The following is a 6,896-nucleotide window of genomic DNA, read 5'->3' as shown; positions in this document are numbered from 1 at the left end:
TTTTTTTTGGTTTTTCTCCGGTACCAGGAACCGAACTCACGACCTTGCGCTTGCCAGGCAGGCGCTTTTGCCGCTGAGCTAAATCCCCAGCCCTGATCATGTAATTCTTAAAGGAGAAATTAGGATTTTTTCTTTCCTTTGAGTCACTGATTATGGAAATCAAAACAGAACATGGAGGGCGGGGAATACAGCTAAGTGGTAGACCATTAGAGCAACCCTGGGTTTGATCCCAGTACTGGAAAGAAAACACAAAAATCAAACTCACTCGAAGAAAGGGACTATCAAAACAACTTTCAGCAACTGCCTGGAAAGTGTGAGGTCCTGAGTTCAATTCCCGGTACCCCCCAAAAAATTTTTTTCAAATAAAAGAAAAGGATTCTCTGTATATTATTTTAAATGTTCATCAAAGTGAACAAACCTCAGAGCTTTTGGGAGTAATTTTCAATATCCTATATTATAAAAATCGAAGAGAATCAAACAAATATAAAGGAAAAAACAGATTAAATAATCATTATTAATTGTACCTGGCATTTAGATGCACTCTAACAATTATGATTGCCAACAAATTTAAAACAAGTATTTTATGTAAAACATTGTTCCCCTGGCAATAAATACTGAAACAGAACCATAATTTACATTAAAATCCAATAACATGTTGCTAAAATACAATATTTCATTTTTCTGTCTCACTATGCCTAGAGAAAATCTCACAAAGATAATCATACACTGAAAGAAATTAGGATATCACTTACCATATTTTGATATTACAAATTATTTTTAAGATACTGTAGCCTACATTTAAATTTCCTTTAAAATAACTGTATTTTGGACTTCCACATCCAAAATATTAAAAGCTCTCTTTTTATTTGTACTTGGGCATATCTTCCAATGTTCTGCACGTAATTTCTGACAGACACGAAAGTTGTGCCAAGGTAACTATGTACTTTTTAACCCTTAAAAGTTAAAAAAAAAAAAAAAAAAATCACAAAACCTGCTCAGAAAAGGTACAAATAAGAAACTCAAAGCAGGCATAGTAGTGCATACCTGTAACCCCAGCACTTTGGGAGTAGAGGCAAGAGGATCCCAAGTTTGAGTCCAGCTTAGGCAATTTAGAGATTTTACAATCTTACAATCTCCAGCCAGACCCAGTCTCAAAAAGTACTTTGCAAAGTACTTTGTATATTAGAACCAAGCAAGTCTTCCAGCTGCATAAAAAGAAAACGGACACTAAGCTACTCCCATACACACCTCTGTCCAGACCCCACACATAGTGTGTATTGTGATGCAGGGACACAGAGTTGAGGAAACAAAGATTAGTGATTTCTCCCCTATCAACTACCTATCATATTACAGCAGCCATTGATATTTTCCTACTAATCTATCCATAACTGTGTTAAGTTTGTAATGTTCCTATCCTATTTCATAAATGGATGTATGTTTATTATTATGTGTTTCCTACAACAACCATTGAGAATAGTTAATGATTTTTCAATAGGTCACTCATGTATAGCTCTATTTATTTTCTTTAGAAGCCACTTTGAAGATACCAAAGTATAGTACAACTCTTGATAATCTCCTACCTCTTTTGTCTGTAACTCACTATTATTTGTCTATTTGTTTTCCTGAGAAACTATTTTGTAGACAATAATATGTAAAATGATAACCATTGATAATTTCCTACCATTTTGTCTGTAATTTGCTAAGTCCCCCCTATTATTATGTTATCCTTCTTTTATTCTTTAAAATAAAAATAAAAAATAAAAAAAAATAAAAAAAACTACCTATCATAGTCCCTCACTGCCTTTGAATCAAGGTTTTCCAAACTATGCATCTGAGAGGTTGTAATGGATTATTATAACAGATTAGTGAAAGAAATAAGGAATCAGGAAGGCCTTGAACAGAAATAAATAGATGGAAGTTTTTCAATTTATTTCAAGACAAAGACATTACTGTATGGTTAACTATATTGTAGAAGTATAGCATGTATCTATTTCAGACGTGTCAATATTCCAACACAAATTTCAAAATAATTTAAAAGCTAAACAACTGCATTTTGCAATCAAGGTTTATATTGAATTACCTAAGACACTGCTCTCCTTTCCCTTTACAGTTGACAGTATTTGTAAGCAATGAAAACTCATTTAAAAGTACTAAGCACTCTTGTAAAAACCGGGAAAGTAGTTGAAATGCTTCACTTACAGAATCATCTATCAGAGTCTATGCTTCATTTCATAACTAATTACTTTCTCATTAAACAGCAAACAGAAATACTGCCACATAAAAGCTGGAATGAAAATTATTTTCCTTAATTTAATGCAAAATGTGCCTACATATACAGTTTCTAATATGTAAAGAAAAAAAAGAAACAGAGAACTTTATGTTTACATTAGAAGTGAATTAAATGTTTGAATGTTGTTTATATTTAAAAATCAAAGTTTTACTGGAAATTACATAGGACATAACTCATAAAAAGCCCATATAATTGGCACAACTAAATCATCTAAAATAGTAGTAATCCGTCTTTTGGTAGCATATCACTTAATGGTGACTATTCTTTTTCCAGAACTTTTACTAATGACTTTTTGAAATATGGCTTAGTGTGAAACCTGCCATAACCGTAAAATATTTTCAACATTTTCCTGCCAAGGAACATCACAAACAACAGGACTTTAATGAAGCAATTAATTACCAGAATTCATAACAAAAGCTACAGTCTTAATGGAAGAGAGAAAAAGATATGTTTTGTTTTGGTCTGGTTTTAAATACTGACCAAAGGATTATTTCCCAGGCTCTTTGGTCTATCCTCAATAATAACAGGGATAGTATATATATCTCAAATAACATGAGCAATTCTTTGTGATTAACAGTTTTAGAAGACTTGCAAATCAGAAACGGTTTTTCTGGCAGAGGAAATTAAAGGAGTTGCATGTGTATACTGCCATAAGCCTTAATAAAGCCTACCCCATAACAAAGATCTGCCACAAGCTGCTACTAGTAGTTAGAGAAAAGAGAATGAAGAATGCCAAAAAGAAGTTATAAAAACAAACACTACTTTCTCCAAGAAATCATTTAGGTTACAGTTGTTAAGTGAAGGTTACTATCGCAGAAGGTAGCTGGTTCCTCTACTTCCTCTACTTCTGCATTCTGTTTGCTAGTATTTTATTGGGTATTTTGTTATTGACATTTTAGAACAAATAAAACTTCGTTGTATGGGGCAGGGGGCACTGTCTTGTATAGTATGGGATTATTAGTGGTCATTAACCTCTTCCTCCAGATGTGGAAGAAAAAAAAATACTAACATCAATACTACTACTAATAATAATAATAGACATGGAAAGTAAAAACAGAACTTAATGCCACCTCCACTAAGCTCCCACTTCTCTTGGCCCGGCCCCAACTGTTCCCTATTCTGAGAAGTTTTGTGCCACCTGTATTTCTAGAGAAGGAAAACTGCCATTTGGGAGATAACTATTTTCGCCTGAGTCTCAATCCCAATTCAAATAGACTCACTCGGAAGCCTTTCAAACTACAGGTCTCAGGAGATGCTTCACAAGTAAGATTTCTCCCAAAAGTTTTACAATGCACACTGAGTTGTGACAATGTTAATTGTCTTCCAGTCTTCCTTTGGTTCAGGAGCTATGATTTACTCAGCTTTGGCAAGAGAAAAGTGTAGTTGAACCAGAAGCAAGGAAAAAGAATGAAGACTAACACTGTTCAGTCTCCTCTATGTTCAGAATTTGAAGTAACAAGGCCTGGGTTCAGACTTAGGTTGCCCCATTTCTTAGATATGTTGCCTTAAGTCAGTAGTTCTCGAGCAGGGAGAATTTTGCCCACCAGAGGAAATTCATAAAGGTCTGGAGGAATTTCTAATGACCTCAACAGGAGGAAGAGTTAATGACCACTAATAATCCAATACTATACAAGACAGTGCCCCCTCCCCCATACAATGAAGATTGATTTGTTCTAAAATGTCAATAACACAATACCCAATAAAATACTAGCAAATAGAACGCAGCAACTTATCAAGAAGATTATACACCATGACCAAGTGGGATTCATTCCAGGGATGAAGGGATGGTTCAATATACACAAATTAATAAATGTAATACACCATATCAACAGAGCCAAAGATAAAAACCACATGATCATCTCAACAGATGCACAAAAAGCTTTTGACAAAGTCCAACACTCATTCATGATATAAACCCTACAGAAAATCAGAACAGATGGTCTTTACTGCAATCTGATTACAGCCCTCTGTGACAAACCAACAGCCAACATCATACTAAATGGACAGAAACTGAAAGCTTTCACTCTAATACCAGGTAAAGAAAAGAATGACCACTATCACCACTCCTATTCAATATAGTTCTGGAAACATTAGCCAGCTCAATTAGACAAGAGAGAGAAATAAAAGGAAGAAATAAAAGGAATAAGAAAGGAAGAAGTGAAATTATCATTATTTACAGATGACATGATACTCTACAAGGAAGACCCCAAAAACTCCATGAAAAGACTCCTAGAATTAGTAAGTAAATTCAGTAGTGTAGCAGGATACAAACTCAACACTCAAAAATCAATAGTATTCCTATACACAAACAAAAAACTCACTGAAGGAGAAATTAGGGAAACCACACCCTTCATAATAGCATTCAAAAAAATGAAATACTTAGGACTCAATCTAACAAAGGAAGTAAAAGATCTATATACCGAAAATTACAATATTCTGAAAAATGAGATCAAAGAGGATTTCTTTTTTGTTTGTTTGTTTGTTTTTGGTTTTTCTCCAGTACCGGGAACCGAACTCACGACCTTGCACTTGCCAGGCAGGCGCTTTGCCGCTGAGCTAAATCCCCAGCCCCCGAAGAGGATTTCAGAAAATGGAAAGATATTCCTTGCTCATGGATAGGAATAACTAACATTGTGAAAATAGCCATACTCCCAAAATTGTTGTGCAGATTCAATGCAACCCCAATTAAAATACCATTAGTATACCTCACAGATTTAGAGAAAACATTCATAAAATTCATCTAGAAACAGAAGAGGCCTAGAATAGCAAAAGCAATCTTGGGAAACAAAGGAAAGGCAGGAGGCATTGCAATTCCTGACTTGAAGTTATATTATAAAGCTACTGTGATAAAATCAGCATGGTACTGGCACAAAAACAGACCTGAAGATCAATGGAACAGATTAGAAGATGCAGAGACAACTACAAACACACTCAGTCACCTTATCTTTGACAAAGGGGCCAAACATGTTCACTGGCAGAAATATAGCATCTTTAATAAATGGCGCTGCTCGGCCTTTGGGCCGACCCCTAGCTGCACAGGTGCGGGGAGGTGGGCAGTTGGCGCTGGGAAAGCCATGCGGCAGGGAGCACTGGCCTTTGGGCCAGCCCCTAGCCATGCAGGCACCCAGGAGGGGAGCAGTCAGCGCCCGGGAAGCCACACAGGGGGGATCGCCGGCCTCTGGGCCGGCTCCTAGCCACACATGTGCCAGAGAGGCAGGCCGCCTGTGCCCAGGAAGCCGCATGGCGGGCAGCACTGGCCTTTAGGCCAGCCCCTAGCCAGGCTGGTGCCCAGGAGAAGAGCATTCAGCGCCCGGGAAGCCACACAGCAGGGAGCACCAGATTTGGGTGAGCCCTTAGCCGCGCAGGCACCCAGGAGGCAGACAGTCGGCGCCCGAGAAGCCGCACGGCAGGGAGTGCCAGCATTTGGGTGGGCCCTTAGACGTGCAGGCGCCCGTGCAGCAAGCAGTCAGCACCCAGGAAGCTGCAGCGGGAAGTGCCAGCCTTTGGATCGGACCTTAGCCGCACAGGCACCTGGGAGGCGGGCAGTCAGCACCCAGGAAGCTGCACAGTGGGGAGCACCAGCCTTTTGGCCGGGCCCCTAGCTGCGCAGGCACCCAAGAGGTGGACAGTCAGCGCCTGGGAAGCCACGCGGCAGGGAACACTGGCCTTTGGGCCTGCCCCTAGACAGGCAGGCATCCGGGATGCAGGCAGTTGGCACCCAGGAAGCCACACAGTAGGGAGCACCAGCATTTGGGTCAACCCTTAGCCAAGCAGGAACCCAGGAGGTGGGCAGTCGGCACCAGGGAAGCTGCGCGGCAGGGAGCACTGGCCTTTGGACCAGCCCCTAACCGCACGGGTGCCCGGGAGGCAGGCAGTTGGTGCCTGGGAAGCCGTGTGACAGTGCGCACCCGCATGTGCCAGCCCTCAAACCAACCATCACCACACGATCAAGAACTATCATGGCACAGACAAGCAATGACACAATTGGCCCACCATGAGCCGGCTGCAGAGGCCCGCCCAGGGACGTGCGTGCATCAGCCCAACATGGAGAAACCCCTGGGAATACATGCCACACAACGGGTCGCTCTTGCCCCTGCCGTTGAGAACCAGAAAGGTCCGGAGTCAGCGGAGGAGCAGCTGCTGAACAAGGACTCAGAGAACACAAGAATACAGGCTATACCCAAAGACTCAGAGGTCTACCTGACCAAAGTCACGAGAGCCATTCAGAAGATGGAAACCAGGAGGACCTTGCACAATACCTGGGGAGACCCCCTGGAAGCCATTCTTCCCCTGACAGTACAGGCTGCGGTGGAGGAGCACATGAAGCTCCGGAGAGGTCTACACTGAAATTCCTGCTGCCTGTGCTCATGGTTGGGGAGAGGACACTAAGTGGTTGTGGCGTCCCAATGTGATGGGAGGCTGGAGAGAAAAAGCTGCAAAAAATAGCTTTCGCCCAGATGGTTCACTTGAGATGTCAGTAAGAATTGCCTCCTCAGTATTCTATAGCCATGACAAGGAGGAGGCCAAGGAGAGAAAACAAAGAGACCGAGAAAAAGCAGCTGCTTTTGCTGCAGCACTAAGAGAAACAGACCCTAAGCCTGATTCT

At 40.8% G+C, this 6,896-nt stretch overlaps 1 protein-coding gene across 2 annotated transcripts in view; it reads right to left on the bottom strand.

Moving 5' to 3' along the window:
* The window catches only part of Wdr70 (WD repeat domain 70), a 281,725-nt gene that overhangs the window by 243,394 nt on the left and 31,435 nt on the right, over window positions 1–6,896 (bottom strand). The window lies entirely within an intron of this gene.

The sequence above is a fragment of the Chinchilla lanigera genome, unplaced genomic scaffold (genome assembly GCF_000276665.1).
Source record: "Chinchilla lanigera isolate Chin_1 unplaced genomic scaffold, ChiLan1.0 scaffold00025, whole genome shotgun sequence".
In the NCBI taxonomy this organism is placed as follows: Eukaryota; Metazoa; Chordata; class Mammalia; order Rodentia; family Chinchillidae; genus Chinchilla; species Chinchilla lanigera.
The sequence above is the reverse complement of the archived record's forward strand: the minus strand, read 5'-3'. Positions and strand labels throughout refer to the sequence as shown.